At 48.4% G+C, this 18,455-nt stretch overlaps 1 protein-coding gene across 1 annotated transcript in view; it reads right to left on the bottom strand.

Moving 5' to 3' along the window:
• The window catches only part of NADK (NAD kinase), an 88,893-nt gene extending 78,999 nt beyond the window's left edge, over positions 1-9,894 (bottom strand). Inside the window, exon 1 of the mRNA XM_083163351.1 lies at positions 9,761-9,894. The gene's annotated coding sequence lies outside the window, so the exon portion shown is untranslated. The remainder of the gene's footprint in view (positions 1-9,760) is intronic.
• Positions 9,895-18,455: the final 8,561 nt, after the last annotated feature.

The raw sequence follows: 18,455 nt of genomic DNA, 5'->3' as shown, positions 1-18,455 counted from the left end.
AGAACTACAAGTGCCAGCGGGCCCTTTAATGCCCAGCAGGCTGGGACTTGTGGTTCTCCAAGTCCCAGCTTGCTGGGGAGGCTTGCTGGCACTTGTAGTGCCACAGTAAAAAACAATAGGTTCATCTTTTTTTTACACCATTTATCAGCTCGATGCCCACCGCCCAGGGGCATCGAGGACAGCACCAGGCTTCAGCCTGGTCAGGTAAGTCCTGGAGGGGGGGGACCCCTTCATTGGGGGGGTCCCCACTCCCCCAGGGCCCCTGGCCAGGCTGACTGGTCGGTAGGGAGAATGTTTTGGCCGCGGGACCTTATATTATAAGTGTCCCCCGGCTGTGACATTACCCTGCTGGCTGGTTGTGCCTGGGGCTGGTTCTTAAAATACGGGGGACCCCTAGTCATTTTGTCCCCCGTATTTTGGGAACCAGCCCCGGACCTGGAGCCTGGGGCTGGTTGTTAAAAATCGGGGAACCCCTATTTGTCGGGTTCCCTGATTTTTAATTACCGGCCCCGGCTCCTTCAGCCTGGTGCTGGTTTCGGCTGTGGGGGGGACCCCACGCCGTTTTTTTTTTTATTATTTATTTTTTCTATTTTTTTTTACACCTTGCAGCCTGCACGGATCTGACTGATCCGTGCAGACTGCCAGAAACATTCGTATTAGCAGCCGTATATACGGCCGCTAATACGAATCATTACACCATCGGAGGGTTACAAAGCAGTCGTATATGACTGCTTTGTAACTGATCCTCCGGAACACGACTTTGCATACGACTTAAACAGTCGTATGCAGTCGTAGGGAAAATACCAATACGAAAAACTAGGTTTTTCATATTGGTAAATTTCCCCCTCAGTGTCCTGTGCTGTGCTTCACACATCTGATGCTCTTCCAGCTGGAGGCTGTGGGCCGCTTGAAATGACAGCTCGGGCAGCATTTGGCCCCCGGGCCTGACTTTGGACATGCCTGCCCTAAACCCTTTTTTTATACTTACCAAGTCCCCCGGCGTCCATGGCAGGCCTTCAGCATCCTCTCCGGCATCTCAAGCGGTCCCAGGAGTGCATTGTGCGAGTGTGTGCGCGTGCCGGTGACGTCACCGGCGCGCCTAGGAACTTGTGCGATGCACTCCTGGGACCGCTGGAGATGCCGGAGACTGTGCTGGAGGCCTGCCATGGACGCCGGGGGACAATGTGGATGCAGAGGGACCATCGGGGCACCACCAGGGGGCAGGTAAGTATGTTTAAAAAAAAATATTCTGTATATCAATATTACATTGATTTTATTATTTTTTTTGGTGTAAAAAAAACCTGAATTTTTTTCTGTGAAGGGGCATGCTATTTTTATTCACGTGCTTGCAGCACATTAATATATATTTAATTAAAAACATTTTTTTACACATTCGCCAGCAGGGGGCCAGGAGCCGCTCATTAATATTCATATATTCACTGCACACTGGTCCCGATCATTACATATGCAGGAGCGGGACCAGTGGGTGCAGCAGCTCCTATCCCAGTCCCCTGCCAGCTCTCCCGGGGCTCTCCCTGTGTCCCTGACAGCCCTCCTTCAAGCCCACAGTGTCTGGTGCAGGCAGGTAGGCTTACATCTCGATGCCTGCCGCCGTCCCCCAGCTCCCTGCGGCATTCGCCAGGGGGGATCAAATTCGCCGCCAGGTCAGCGAGCCCCTGAGGCGTTGAATAGGGGGTGAGTTTTTAATAATAATGATTTTTTAAATGCTGATTGTGTTTTTACTATTTTATCATTGTATCATACATTGTAATATTGTAAAAGTAAGTTGCGTACATGTCACACTGTTAAGCTGATATTCAAAGGAGGTGGTGTCAAAATAAACCATTATACTGTATGCATGCCAGAATAGAACCTGAATGTAAGTTTGTTTCTGAGGTGATTTCAAGCACGGAGGAATCCTCATATGTGATCTGGGAGACTCCACACTTGAAAGGAATTGAACCCCCCCCCCCCCCCCTACAGATAGTGTCTACCCTATCTTAAAGTCAGCGCTGGTTACCTTGTCTTTTTTGCTAGTTTCCAGGGGGTGAGGGAGGGCTGGCAGCAAATGCACCAGCCCTCCGGAACCCGGCGATTGTGCAGCGAATCCAAAACAGGATTCGCTGCACAGGGTGAATTATGGCATTGAATACCTGCTTTAAACTGGCCCTGGTGATGGCAATCATAATCCTTGCAGCAGGTGCATGAACAGATCTTTGGTCAGGGGCGTGACAAAGGTCAGGGGCGTGTCTAGAACTTTGCTAGCTAAATGCTGAAAGGAGGCAGCCCGTGACCAGCGTTGCCAGATCATCCCTTTAATAAGCAACACATATGAATTACACATGTTCTTGACTGCTCATCGAATGTAATGACAGTTGGTATGAACTCTGACACCTCCCAACCATACCAACTGTCCTTATATCCAGGGGCTGGCTGGCAACTTTTAGCCTAGGGGGCAAGTCCAGAGCACTGGCCCATAATCAGCCAAGTCACCGTCGGAAGGAATGCTTTTGCGCGCCGTAGGCGCGCCGAAAAATTAGGGGCGTGGCCTATCATAAGGGGCGTTGCCTGTACCATGATTGTATTGTGTACCTGCAGATTGCACATTTTAGCGAACCTTGTAATACCCATTACACATAAAGCCACATGCCGTAATGCCAATTACACATTATGCTGAACACCATGATGCCAGTTACACATTACGCCCAACACTGCGATGCTAATTACTCAATACACCGCACACTGTGATGCTAATTACTCAATACACCGCACACTGTGATGCTAATTACACATTATGCTGCACACCTTGATGCCCATTACACCCCATACTGTGATGGCAATTACCCAATGCTCCCCACACCGTAATGTCCATTACGCCCCATACCATGATGCCCATTACACCGCACAATGTGATGTCCACAGTGCCAGATATGCCCCCACAGTGCAAGATATTCCGCCACAGTACCAAATACACATATGCCCCCACAGTGCCAGACACAAATGCCGCCACAGTGCCAGATATTCTGCCACAGTGCCAAATACGCATATTCCTCCACAGTGCCAGATATGCCCCCAGAGTGCCAGAGACACATATGCCCCCACAGTGCCAGAGACACATATTCCCCCACAGTGCCAAAGACACATATGCCCCCACAGTGCCAGATATGCCCCCACAGTGCCAGAGACACATATGCCCCCACAGTGCCAGAGACACATATGCCCCCTCAGTGCCAGAGACACATATTCCCCCACAGTGCCAAAGACACATATGCCCCCACAGTGCCAGATATGCCCCCACAGTGCCAGAGACACATATGCCCCCACAGTGCCAGAGACACATATGCCCCCACAGTGCCAAATACACATATGCCCCCACAGTGCCAGACACATATGCCCCCACAGTGCCAGATACACATATGTCCCCACAGTGCCAGATACACATATGCCCCCACAGTGCCAGATACACATATGCCCCCACAGTGCCAGATATGCCCCCACAGTGCCAAATACACATATGCCCCACAGTGCCAGATACACATATGCCCCCACAGTGCCAAATACACATATGCCCCCACAGTGCCAGATACACATATGCCCCCACAGTGCCAAATACACATATGCCCCACTGTGCCAGATACACATATGCCCCCACAGTGCCAAATACATATATGCCCCCACAGTGCCAGATATGCCCCCCACAGTGCCAGATACACATATGCCCCCACACAGTGCCAGATATGCCCCCACACAGTGCCAGATATGCCCCCACACAGTGCCAGATATGCCCCCACACAGTGCCAGATATGCCCCCACAGTGACAGAAACACATATGCTGGGGTGAGGGAGGGGGGGGGGGGGGGAGCGCTTACCCACTCGCTAGCTGCGGGCCGTGCTGCAGCTGGATCAGCTTCTCCAGCCCTCCTGCGCTGGCCGCGGCTTCCAGAACACGGCCGCGGCTACAGGAAAATGGCCGCCGGCCTCCTGCACTGAGAACATGTCCTCAGTGCAGGGGGCCGGCGGCCATTTTCCTGTAGCCGCTGCCGTGTTCTGTAAGCCGCGGCCAGTGCAGGAGGGCTGGAGATGCTGATCCAGCCGCAGCACGGCCCGCAGCCAATGGGTGGGTAAGCGGCCCGGGGGGCATATGGCACTCTGCCCCCCGGCCCAGCCCGCCCCTGCTTATATCCGATGAGCAGTCAAGAACATGTGTAATTAATATGTGTTGCTTATAGAAGGGATGATCTGGCATCCCTGCCCATGACTGGGTGCAGAGGGAGCTGAGAGCTCTGGAAGCAGTCTGAGCCCTGTAGCAACTGCAGCCACTGTAGACAGTACAATGGCGACTGTATTAGGGTTAGAGATAGAAGCCTGGGGAAAGGCTAGGGTTCGGGTACAGAAGTCCTGGGTTCCACAATGACAGCGATGGTAGAATCAGAATAAGCAAGCCAAATTCTTATTCTTGACAGACTCTTACCGTACTGTAGCGCTTAGACTTGCTAGTTACTTTCTGGAAGCCATCTTGTCCTTGTCACAGTATAAATAAGTAGAGTGCAAACAGTTTGGGTCTAGAGAAGCATATCACCAGATGACAGGGAGAAACCATCTAACAGGCTATTGTGGTTGTAGGATGGCCCAATCATATTTGTAGTTGGCCTTTAGTGTACTATTTAGCTGCAGTCTTCCCGCTTTCTTTTCTAGTCTCATGTAGCTATTACAGGGTTGCCTACCCTCCCGGAATGGCCGGGAGTCTCCCGAAAATCGGGTCCCCCTTCCGGCCCCCCGATCGCGGCATTTAAATGCGGGTCTCAGAGGAGGGGGCGGAGCTAAAATGTCACAATTGTGTCATTTTAGCCCCGCCCCCTCCACGTAGATCCGTGAATGAGGTTATTTTACATCCTGTAGGTGGGGCTTAATGACGTCACTGTCAAGCCCCCCCCCCCCACCGGCTGCTGAAAGTCGGCAACCCTGAGCTATCATTCTCCAGACTAACATTCTCACTTTGATGTTGTGCTACACCGTACAGAAAGTAAAGTTCATTGGGTTCTGATAAGCTCTAAGGCTTCACTATGCAATACTGCGCCACAGGCCATTGACCACAAAATATAGCAACCCTAAAGAACGAGAAAACATAACTAGCAAAAAAGGTAAATGATCAGCACGGTCTAATCTGCTGACTAGGACCTTAACCCATGCCATAAATAAGCCTTGGAGATGATGAGGAAGGACAGGCAGCAGTTTCTCAATGTACACAAATATAGGGTATGGCTGATTCTATTATAGCTATTACAGGAATACAATGCACTGTGGCGTAAGTGCATGCGCATGCAGGGCCGCCGACAGGGGGGTGCCAGGGGTACAGCTGCCCACAGTGGCACGGCAACACCCCCCCCCCCCTCGCACAATGCATCCCCCACCCGGCGGCCGACATGAAGGAGGGAGAAGATGCTGCACCGCCGCCACTGCTGGGAAGTAATAGTAATTGGGGGGGGGGGTTGGGGGAGGCGGGGTGCCAGTGCACGCGAGGGGGGGCGCGGCGCGTGTGAGGGGGGGGGTGGATGTCGGCGCATGAGGGGGGGTGCTGCTGGGGGTCTGGCTGGAGGTCAGTCCCGGGCCCTAACATTACTAGTGGCGGCCCTGTGCGTATGCATACTTTCACCTGTCCTCTTTGCCCCACAAATGCTGCCACCTCTCCTCTCAACGGATTATTTTAATTTCTGCCTCCAAGATTGTGCACATGTTGTTTCCTTTGGTACTTGTTTCCTAGAACGGCGCCCATCGCGGGCATCGCATGTACATCGCATGCCATTATAATGGCATGCGATGCAACCGTTGCGATGTCCGCGATTTTACATAGAAATGCATGGTAAAATGTAAATCGCGTCGGTCGCATCGCATGCGGCCAAAAAATCGCATGCGATGCAACCGACGCGATTACCGATTTTACATAGTGAACCATGTTAAATGGCCCAATTGACCCGATTTTACATAGGGGACAATGTTAAATGGCCCACAGACCCCAAATAGCCACCCTGAAGTGTGAAATGGCCCCCCCAATTGTTAAAGCCACCCCACGATCAACGTCAACCCGAAGCGTGGCGAGCGCAGCGAGCCTGCGAGGGGCGGCGGTACGCGTCCTCCGACTTTTTCATACCCCCACTATCCACGTCGGCGTGGAGTTGAGAATAGAAAGTGTGGTGAGCGCAGCGAGCCACCCAGCCCGAAGCGTGGCGAGCGGACGCGGAATACGAGCCCGAAGCGTGGCGAGCGCAGCGAGCCCCGCGAGGGGACGCGGAATACATGTTAAGTAATCCGTGTCCCCTCGCGGGGCTCGCTTCGGGAGCGTGTTCCGCGTCCCCTCGCCACGCTTCGGGCTCGGTGGCTCGCTGCGCTCGCCACACTATTCTATTCTCAACTCCACGCCAACGTGGATTGTGGGGGTATGAAAAGGTCGGAGGACGCATACCGCCGCCCCTCGTGGGCTCGCTGCGCTCGCCACGCTTCGGGTTGACGTTGATTGTGGGGTGGCGTTAACAATTGGGGGGGCCATTTCACACTTCAGGGTGGGTATTTGGGGTCTGTGGGCCATTTAACATTGTTCCCTATGTGAAATCGGGTCAATTGGGCCATTTAACATTGTTTCCTATGTAAAATCGCGGTAATCGCATCGCATGCGATTTTTTGGCCGCATGCGATGCGACCGACGCGATTTTTTTCCTTGCGATGCCTAAGATCAAAATCGTGGGCGCCGTTCTAGGAAACAAGTACCTTTCCTTTCTCTGGAATTCTCTACTATCAGACTTTCCAGCTCTCATCAAACCCAGCCAACTCTCATGCTAACATTCTTTTCCATGCACACTGACCCACTAGCTCCCAACATTTAGGTAATGGGAGTCAGGACCCTCACACACACTTTGCATGAATGCGATTGTGAGCCAAAACCCTGTTTCATCAATGCGGGAACATTACCATCTATTTATCATTTATTAACAGTCTCTTATATAGCGCACACATATTCCGCAGCGCTTTACAGAGTACAGTTGAACATTCACATCAGTCCCTGCCCCAGTGGATCTTACAATCTATATTCCCTACCACATGTACACGCACATACAGACATTCTAGAGTTAATTTTGTTGGAAGCTAATTGACCTGCCAGTATATTTTTGGATTGTAGGAGGAAACCAGAGTACCCGGAGGAAACCCACACAAGCACGGGGAGAATATACAAACTCCACACAGTTAGGGCCATGGTGGGAATCAAACCCATGACCTCAGTGCTGTGAGGCGGTAATGCTAACCATTACACCATCCGTGCTGCCCCGTATATATAACACATGGTGGGGATAGAACCCATGACCTCAGCGCTGTGAGGCAGTAATGCTAACCATTACACCGTCCGTACTGCCCCGTATATATAACACATGGTGGGGATAGAACCCATGACCTTAGTGCTGTGAGGCGGTAATGCTAACCATTACACCATCCGTACTGCCCCGTATATATAACACATGGTGGGGATAGAACCCATGACCTCAGTTCTGTGAGGCAGTAATGTAACCATTACACCATCCGTACTGCCCCGTATATATAACACATGGTGGGGATAGAACCCATGACCTCAGTGCTGTGAGGCGGTAATGCTAACCATTACACCATCCGTACTGCCCCACTGTTTAGTCATGCTCAAAATACATCCATTTTGTGACAAAAGGACATATTTGAAATCTACACTAAAATTGGAATAGATGAATAAAAGGTCTTTTGGTAGCAAGAACGTTAGCAAACTAGCATAGAAAAAAATTGAAAATGAAAAAACAAGACTTGTGAAGATGGTGCACTCAAGACTAGATATTATGCTTTTGTAGTTGTTCACATCAATTTGTATTGGCATGCATTTAAATATTAGACTAGAAATGTAATCCATTGGCAAAATATGCCAAGTAAAAGATAAGCTAAAGTATAGAAAATATGTGAAATAAAATGTTTCTCAAAATAAAATGCTTATTCTAGGCTCAGTACCTAGAAAGCTGTGACCTGTTGGTTCATTCACACCTGATGCAGGAACGCTGAAGTCTTTAGTAATTACTACTTTAGATGCCTGTAAATGCCACTAGCGCTCAAAGCTAAGCTTGGGGGTTTGTCACAATGTACGCAATATTACTGTATAAAAATAAACTATTTTATGTAAATGTTGCTGTGTCTGGTAGTACTGTTGTTCAGTCGCCACATTTAAAAAATTTGTAATCGCACATTCCGCTTTGGGAACACTGAATTCACTGATTCGCTGGCGGAACTGTACCAGACCAGTATCGCGATTGTGGAGTCTGCACTTTGCTCCTCGATACTGGTCTGGTACGGCTCCGCCAGCGAGAGAGACAAATGCAGACTTCAAAAGGTAACCAGAACTGCGGAGAAGATCATCGGGATGGACCTTCCCTCTGTCCAGAGCCTGTACCTGTCCAGAGCAAAAAAGCAGGCAACGAAGATAGTCAAGGACCAACTACATCCTGGCCATGGCTTGTTTAACCTGCTGCCATTAGGCAGACGCTACAGGGCTATTCCCACCAGGTCCAACAGAAGCCTAAAAAGTTTTTCAACCAAGCGGTTCTCCTGCTGACACGTGAACTCATGAACACCTCACTGTCTAGTCGCGCCATAACCCTTTGATGCTACAGCCCCCGGGACACTACAAACCAAGCTTTAGGTTCATCCCCCGCACCATCACGCTTCCGTCTGCTAGCCGGTGACATCATCCAACAGCAACCAGCGGCCGCATCCTTGTCACAAAGTGCAGCATTGCCCAACAAATATGGCGGCCGCATATGTGCATATAATATATGCATATATGTGGTGGCCATATTTGTTTTGGGCTATGCTGCCGTTGGTGACCAGGCTGTGGCCGCTTGCATATATAGGATGACACCAGCCCTGGAAGCACGGTCGGCGGCCCAGACCAGAGGCAATTCTGGACCGGCCCACCGGGAAATGGCCCGGTTTCCCTGTGGGCCAATCCGCCTCTGGTGATATGTATATAGGAAGTGGGAGACCGATATATCACTGCTGCTGGCTGGCACTCGGAAGCTTTCATCCTGTCTGTACACAAAGTTATTCTGTCCATATCTTTATTTGGATGAAAGCCTCTGAGTGCCAGCCAGTAGCATTGATATACCGCTGTTTAGAGCCGGGCAGCGCTGCTGATCTGACAGATGAACTCAGCTTCGGCGCTGCTCAGAGGCGCATCCCCTTCTCCTCCCGTCTCCCCACCTCCAGCTGTGTGACAGTCTATGACAGTGCACAGATGTCACGCCGGTTGCCGGGAGCAGGGCCAGGTTGCCTGGGGGCAGGGCCGGGCAGCGGCTGATACACAGTTTGGCGGCGCTGCCCGGACCCGGGGACACAGTGGTGGGGTTTTTTTAGGGAGCGTTCCCCAGAAAAAACTCGCCCAGTGGGGAGCGCTCCCTAAAACAAAAACACCACTGAAGGGGTTAAGGTAAATGCCGGGCTGACCAAGTAAGCTATATACAGTATGTATATGTATATATATATAGAGAGAGAGAGAGAGAGAGAGAGAGTGAGATAAACCTATATCTTGTTAAAGACATAATCGTATGGATACTCTTCCTACAAAATCCTATGTTTGCCACTGAATTAGTTAATGCAGTTATTCTACAATATGCCTCAAACAATAAAGTGTCATTAAATCCAGGCATAGCCCTTACAGAACACACATTTAAATGCATTTTTAAAGGAACTCTGTCCTTACCTTCTCGCAGAAACACTGACCATACATTTTAACAGAATCCATCCCATAATCTCCAATGTATAGAAGTCAGTCTTATTCCTCGCCAAACAAGTAACTAACAATAAATAACAGCAGCAGCTAGATGGCTCTAAGCACAGCCACAAGTGGCACTTTGGTCACAAACATACGAGCTGTTGATGATTAACCACGTAAGAAACCACTTAAATAAAATAAAAATCACTCCACAAAACGTCATAGCACTTCCTAAACAGCTTCCATCCTTATCCAGATGTAAAGCAATGTGGGGGGGGGGAAACGCTAGCATTATATCAATTAAATTAACACATAAGAACATATACTGTATACTGCTGCTGCAATCATTTATTTAAAAATAGTTTATTTAAGGCAGTGGTTCTCCAACTCGTTCCTCTGGACACCACACAGGTCAGGTTTGCCACATTTGAAATCCACAGGCGACCTGGAAAATATGAACTATGTGGGATCTTGAGAACTGAATTTGAGAACCTCTGATTTAATTTAATATTTATTTAGTAGTAGTAGTACGTTTATTTATAAGGCGCCACAAAGTGTCCGCAGCGCCGTACATAGCAAACAAAAAAAACAAAAAAATTACAAGGTAACGTACAGGGTGTGTAGAAATATACAGTACAGTATCACTACAGTGATTCACTCTGTGTGTTTTTTATAACACCTTACAGTACACTTAAGGGACTGATGTTTAAACAAATCTTTGCCGGCAGTAATCAGACAGTAATAATTGCAATGATCACAGGACAATTTACATAGAAACACCGCTCTATGGGCCCGATGCACTAAGCTTCAAAAGTGATAAAAAGGAGAGTTACCAGTCAGGCCCTACGCCTGTAGTTTTCCTCCAGTCAGGGGCGGATTGGCCCGCCGGGAAACCGGGTCATTTCCCTGTTGGCCGGTACTGATTAGGCCACTTTTTCCCTGTCTGGGCCGCCACTTTTTCCCTGGCTGGGCCTCGGACTGCGCTACCACAACGCTTGGTGCCCGCGGCCGCAGCCACCAACTACTGGCTGCCCACAGTCAATATGGCCGCCGGTGAAGTCACCCGGTATTACAGTGTTACCATGGCTGCTTTCGGGTGACGTCACCCGGGACTGAGCGGCCGAATGCATCGTGGCACCGCGTCAGCTTGGTAAGTGGTGGTCCCCCAAGGCATGACTAATGACAGGGACCCCTGCTGTCATTAGTGTTAGCACCCTCCCCATAGCCCCCCCCTAGCCGGTCATTAGCGTTAGCACCCTCCCCCCAGGCCGGATTTAGCGTTAGCAAACACCCCCCCCCCCCCCCCCCCCCGGACTGCTTAGGGATTTTTCCCGGGCCAGATTTTGTTGCCAACCCGCCCCTGCCTCCAGCCAGGATCTGACCACAGGCGTGACAGTATGTAATATATGCTATGTATTCCCCCTTGTGTTGTTACTTGCCAGTGCAATGTTACTGCAAAAAATTCCTAGTACACAGATAGAGCCGATATGCGCCGTCCCCCACCAGCCTCTGGAGTCCGACAGAATAGGGCGCACACGATTCTGCCGGAAGCCCTGCAGCCGGCTGCCCGCTCTCCCTGAAGCGGAGATGAGTAGGGAAGCACCCGGGTTTCCGCTCACCGCTGTCTTTCAGAGTGGGACGCGGGAGCGAGTCAGCCACTCATGCGTCCCCATCTGCTGGCCATGCCCCCCGCCAGCCTCCGCCAGCACTAGGGATATGGCGGGCTGGCAGAGTATACCTGGCCGTTAAAAATCACAATTAACCTGCCATGACAAATCCCAATAATGCATAATGTATGTATTATTTCCGTTCACCGTTTTTGTGGACACGCCCATAAAATACTGGAATCATTTTTATTGTCTATGGGGTCCCAGAGAACCCATGATATATATTATTGGTAGAGAGGCAGAACTCTGGGAGACAATGAAGTCATCTGCCGCCGGGCTCATGCTCCCAAGGGGGCACCTCTCTTCAACTGCAGGTTTAAATAAGGTAATTGAAAGCCGACGATATCCCTTCTGTGGCTGAGTTCTTAAATATATATGTGCTCTCTCTCTCTCTCATATATATATATATATATATATATATATATATATATATATATATATATATATATATATATATATATATATATATATATAGGAGACTTGCGGTGGGGCACTCGTGGCTATTCTTCAAATGAATAAAGCTTGCCAACTGATTAAAGCAGCAACGTTTCAATTTATTTTTCAAATTGTCGCCAGGTAACCTGACGACAATTTGAAAAATAAATTGAAACGTTGCTGCTTTAATCAGTTGGCAAGCTTTATTCATTTGAAGAATAGCCACGAGTGCCCCACCGCAAGTCTCCTACATTTCTTTTTCTGCTGGCATCGGCGCAATTGCTTCACTATTACAAGGAGTGCCAAACCCCTGTCTGTTATATATATATATATATATATATATATATATATATATATATAGACGTAGTGTAGATAACCGGCACTCTCAGGACTTGTTAATAATGGAAGCAGACACGGAGGTCTTCAGCTCCGTGTCTGCTTCCATTATTAACAAGTCCCGAGAGTGCCGGTTATCTACACTACGTCTACCATTCTGTGCTTCCCTGCACTAAGACAAGGCACCTGGGCTCTATTCATCTTACGCTAGATCGGGAGTGCCGATCATCTCTCTACCCATATATATATATATATATATATATATATATATATATATATATATATATATATAGCAGAACAGAAGATGCGGCACTCCATTCACCAACAACAAGTACGTATTTATTAGCTTATAAAGCAACGTTTCCATGCCTACATGGGCATATTCATCAGGGTAAAAGGCCTGATCATTTTAGCCTGATGAAAATGCCCATGTAGGCATGGAAACTTTAAATATAATATAATATATAATAACAAAAATATTTAACATACTGTATACTTTTGAGAAAATGTTTCAACTCTTGCAAGTAATTGTTTACATGTTCCAGTGCTTAATATATCACATTCACTATTAACATACCAAGCTTCAAGTGTCACAGCTCCCTGAGTACGTACCTAATCCAACTCATTCACCACGTCTTTTAAATGTCTGACCCTTCTTTGTTCCACCCAAAAGGTGTTCCAGGCAACATACTGTAGAATGCTGGATGGCTGGTTTTCCCAGTTTGGAACATTTTACAATAAACAAGTTGAAGAAATTGCACTTCTATAAATATGTGGTATAGCAAAATATCAGACGTAATGGATGTTTCCAGTTTTTGGAATAATCTGTAGACCACTAAAATAAAAATAAATAATAATAATAATAATGAAAAGAATAATAATATTAAGGTCCACTGCTGAATACTACTTTACCTTATTATACCTGATGGGAGAAACTCCAGTAATGCCACACCCAGGATGCACAGGCCTGCCCTTCCCAGCTTCCTTGTTGGTAGAAGGGGATAGAAGGAAGCAGACAAAATTCAGTTCTGCAAAGGAGCTGTAAGTGATAAATGAATATTACCAAAGGACCACACTGCACTAAGGGCCATAAGCTTTAAAAGTGATAAAATGGGGAGTGATAAACCACCAGCCAATCAGCTCCTACCTGTCATGCTACAGGCTGTGTTTGAAAAATGACAGGTAGGAGCTGATAGGTTGTGGTTTATCGCTCTCCATTTTATCACTTCTCTTGACCTTAATGTTTCTGAACCCTGCAAAAAGAACACTTGCCAAAATCTGTCTGCTTGCATGTTCATAGTGCTTACTTACTTGTGCGCACAATGGCCCTTATTCAGATCTGATCGCAGTACAATTTTTGTCTCAAAATGGGTCAAACCATGTGCACTGCAGGTGGGGCAGATGAAACACATATAGAGAGTTAGATTTGTGTGAGTTATTTTGTTTCCGTGCAGGGTAAATACTGGCTGCATTATTTTTACACTGCAATTTAGATTTCAGTTTCAACACACCCCACCCAAATGTAACTCTCTCTGCACATGTTACATCTGCCCCACCTGCAGTGCACATGGTTTTGCCCATTTTGAGAACAATTTTGTACTGAGCTCAGATCTGAATAAGGGCCTATTATGGTTTCAAATGCTTTACAAATACATGTTCAATGGTTTAAAATAAATCATACCCCAGTGTACCATACCTCCCAACTTCTGATGACATGAAATAGGGACACTCGCGCGGGGCGTATGCAAATGAGGGCGCGGCTTATGCTAATTAGCCACAACTTAATTTTCATACGAGAATAGACGCTGTGCGCATGCGCACAGCGTCTATTCTATTAGATTGGGGGGTCTCCCAACTGCCACCCCCCGCAGCGGGACAATGCCTGCCGCGGGTGGGACAGCGGGACAGGACCCGAAATCGGGACTGTCCCGCTGTAATCGTGACAGTTGGGAGGTATGGTGTAGGTGGCCACATGTTACAAAATGTTATACTTTTTAATAGCTACCAGTGGCGGCTCCTGCCTTTAGACTTAAGGGGGGCTGCAATTTTCTGGGTACTGCTCATTGCAAACTGTCATTATATATTTGCAGGTTATTAGTTTGATTTGCGCTTTACCAGTGTTTGTGTGCGTGTACTGTAAATACATGAGGTACCCATATGCACACAAACACAGGTACAGAGCAAAATACACACTTTTTATAACTTTAACATTATTTAAAATACACAAAAGTATACTGTTAATAAAGATCTTCACACAAATTACAGTTTAAAAAAATATTATTCACAGTGGCTCAAATATTATTAAAATAAAAAAAGTCCAAGCACCTCTCTGGTGCAATGCATACCTTCCTTCACCTGCATCAGTCTGAGTGACTCACTGGAGTCTGGGCATGCTCACTGCAGAGGAATTGCTTCTGGGCTGCACAGACAGCAGCCCATAGAAGCACTGTAGCTCTGGTGATGTGCACAGAATGGCTTCCTGTTGGAATCTATTGCTGTCATTACATCATGTACTGGCAGCCCAAGAGGGGGAGGGATTCCCAGTCCTGTGCATGATGAGCAGTAGCAGCTTCCAATAGGAAGTTACTATACGCTGAATAGTTTTGACATCGATGGGGGAGAACCAGATGGTTTCCCACCATCGATGTTTAGCTTCAATGAATAGTTGTTTTTTTTTTCCTCCAAGGGGCCGGGAAACGGAGCATAGCTCCAACCCTGATACCAGCGAAGCCCTATCCCTTTATTTCGACTGGCCCACAGCCCAATCAATCAAAGAAAATGGATGACTATCGATATTTAAAAAAATTGATGGTCATCCATTGCATAGTTATACACTATCGATGGCCAGTTGCACTTTTGTCATCGATGGCAAAGGCAACGATGGCCATCCCTAGAGTGAGCGAGAATCAGCCTGGCCTGGAGACGATCTACACATGCTGCAGAAAACGCTCTCTGTCGGGAGTATCTTCCCTTTATCTGACACCACATAGTAATGGTCCCATTTCTATAGAGTAGGATCATCCTCTCCTCCTCTGCACCCTCCACATCATTAGCCTCCCTAGGACCGTCCTTGCCTGGTTCACCTCTTACCTCACCAACTGCTTCTTCTCTGTGTTTGCCTCTGGCTCCACCTCACCCCTTCAATCCTTCCAAGTGGCATCATCCAGGGTCCTTGGCCCTCTTCTGTGTTCCCTGTATACCTCTTCCCCCGGGTGAACTCCTTTAGCCTGGCATACAACCTCTATGCTGACTATATCATACCTCACCTGACCTCTCCCCCCTCCTTCCTCTCCCAGGTATGCAGCTGTCTCTCTGAGCACTTCCTGAAGCCGCCCCCCCCCCCCCCAAATCAAGAGTCTCCACTCTTCAATAGTTCTATCACGATTGACCACACCATCATCTCCCCTGTCATTCCTGGCTCCTCCCTCTCCTTTACCCTCAACTTTCAATCTCTAGTTCCATCTTGTCTGTTACATTTATGCATCAGACTCTATCGGTTCCAGAATGCGACCAAACGTAGAGTTATTATGGTAAAAGTAATTAATATTAACAAACTAACTGGTTATTTCTCAGCCCGATTATCCTTACTCCCTACCTCGGGGTGCCGGATGACTGCCCGAGAGTCGGGATTCCGACGGTCAGTAAAAAAGTGATCTTTCAAAATAAAGGGTTTTTTTAGTGTAAAAAAAAAACTGATGTTTTTTCTGTGAAGGGGCATGCTATTTTTATTCATGTGCTTGAAGTACATTAATATACATTTAATTTAAAACATTTTTTTTTTACACATTCGCCAGCCGGGGGCCGGGAGCCGCTCATTAGATTAGATATTCATCTATTCACTGCTCCCGCTCATTACGTATGCCGAGTGGGAGCAGTGCAGCGGCTCCCTACCCCAGTCCCCTGCCAGCTCTCCCCAGGGGCAGCTTCTGCTGTCTGTGTACCCGGTAGCCCTGCTTCTGCCCCACAGTGTCCGGCACAGGCAGGGAGGCTTGCATCTCCCTGCCTGCCGCCATCCTCCGGCTCCCTGCAGATGCCGCAGTGGTTCAAATTCGCCGCCAGGGGCAGCGAGCCCCTGCGTCATTGAATACAATGACAGGGAGGGCTGGCAGCGAATGCTCCAGCCCTCCGGAACATGGCGACCGTGCAACGAATCCTAAACAGGATTTGCTGTTTTAAACATAAATGATTGTTTTTGCTAATTTACTTACGGTAATCCGTAGCATTTGACATTTTTCCGAACGGTAATTCCAACAGTATTTCGTTTTACGAATTAATACACCATCGAATGAACACGGATGTATTTCTCCATACACTCCAAATTTACTAATAATTAGTATTTTGAAATATGTATGCATTTAGGGTGTAAACAATTGAAATTTGTAGAAAAATATGAATGTCAAATACGCCATGATTTTGATGCGAGTTTCACATGTTGAAGATTTTCTATTCACAAATCAAACTGGTTTTGCAGTGTAAATAATGGCGGCTTTGGCTCTGGCCTGATGGAGGGGTCCAGTGGAGACACCATTATCTGGCCGCAGCTCTTCTCAACTCAAAACATGCTCTGTGTGCAGGGAAGCACAATTTTTCTGTATTGTATTCTAAGGGTGCATGGCCACACCTTATGTAATTACAGGGTTGCCGACTTTAAAAAAATCCTCTCCGGGAGAAGCCCGGAGAGGAATCTTGCATTACGCGTTTTGGGGGCAGGGCTTAACGGTGACATCATTAAGCCCCGCCCCCATTACGGCAAATAGCCGAAATAACTGTTATCCATGGAGGGGGCGGGGCTAAAACTACACAATTGTGCCGTTTTAGCTCCGCCCCCTCCCCTGAGACCCGCGGATTGCGGCATATAAATGCCGCGATCGGGGGGCTCAGTGGGGGTCCCCCTGATTCCGGGAGGGTTGCCCACCCTTCTGGGGGCCGGGAGGAAGGACCCGATTTTCGGGAGACTCCCGCAAATTCCGGGAGGGTCGGCAACCCTGTGTAATTAGGGCATGCCACATGTATATGGGCTGAGACAGGCTCTCTAATGCCCTCTCCCTGACACTCTCTTCCCCCTCTCTCTTTGCTGGACACCCTCTCGCTCTCTCACCCTTTCTATCCCTCACACACACACTGTCTCACCTCTACTATCTCTCTTGTTCCTCTTTCTTCCTGACATCCTCCCTCTCTCTCTCTCCCATGTCCTTTCTCTATCCCTGACACTTTCTCACTCCCCCCTCCCATTTCCTCACTTTCCCTGACCCCCCCCCCACTCCTCCCTTACATTTGTTCTCTCTGACACACTTTTTCTCTATCGCTTCTCTTTTTCTCCCTGATACCCTATCTCTCTCTCTCTCTCTCTCTCTCTTTCTCCTCTCATTCTTTCTCACTAGCTATCTATAGGGCGATATGAACAAACTTACGCTTCATGCATATGGGGTTAATAAACATGGATATACATACGATTAGGGTGGCCAATCCCGGGATCGGGATCGGCAGGATCCCGGGATTTGGCCCCCAAAACGCCGGGATTTCAATCCCGGGATTGGAGTTTCCAATCCTGGGATTTCGGGATTAGACTGCGCATGCGCGCAGTCTAATGCCGGGCAGCGTCTGAGCATTGCTCAGACGCTGCCCGACTTCTCCCGGCAGCACTGCGCAGCGTGACCTCTCAGCGTGAGATCAGAGGTCACGCTGCGCAGGAAGAGGTCGCGCCCGGCATTGTAATGCCGCACCGCCCGCCCGCCCAGCCAGCGCACCCACCCAGACAGCCAACGCGTCCACCCGCTCGCCCGCCCAGCCAGCCAGCCAGCGCGCCTACCCAACCAGCCAGCGCATCCACCCGCCCACCCAGCCAACACGCCAGCCCGCACCCAGCGGCATTGACGACCCGTCCCCCACCCAGCAACCCCTCAAAATGTGAGTAATTTTGGGGCAGTCTTTTTATTGGGAAAGCCAATCCCGGGATCCCGGGAATCCCGGGATTGAGCATTTTTCAATCCCGAATCCCGGGATTGAAAAAATGCCCCGGGATTGGCTTCCCTACATACGATGCATCACCTTTTAAATACAATGCCTGAAGCTTGTCAGGGAAATGCTAATATTTTGTTACGATTATATTCTGGTGTATGACAACCAGAGTACTATATATTCTATATAGGACAAAACAAACACCGGGTTAGCGTACAAGTCTGAAAATGTTGTTATACATGGTATAAATAAACAGAATTTATAATCTGTGAAATCTCAAATGACAA

The sequence above is a fragment of the Crinia signifera genome, chromosome 19, assembly GCF_055691185.1.
Source record: "Crinia signifera chromosome 19, ASM5569118v1, whole genome shotgun sequence".
In the NCBI taxonomy this organism is placed as follows: domain Eukaryota; kingdom Metazoa; phylum Chordata; class Amphibia; order Anura; family Myobatrachidae; genus Crinia; species Crinia signifera.
This window is presented reverse-complemented; position numbering and strand designations above follow the sequence as displayed.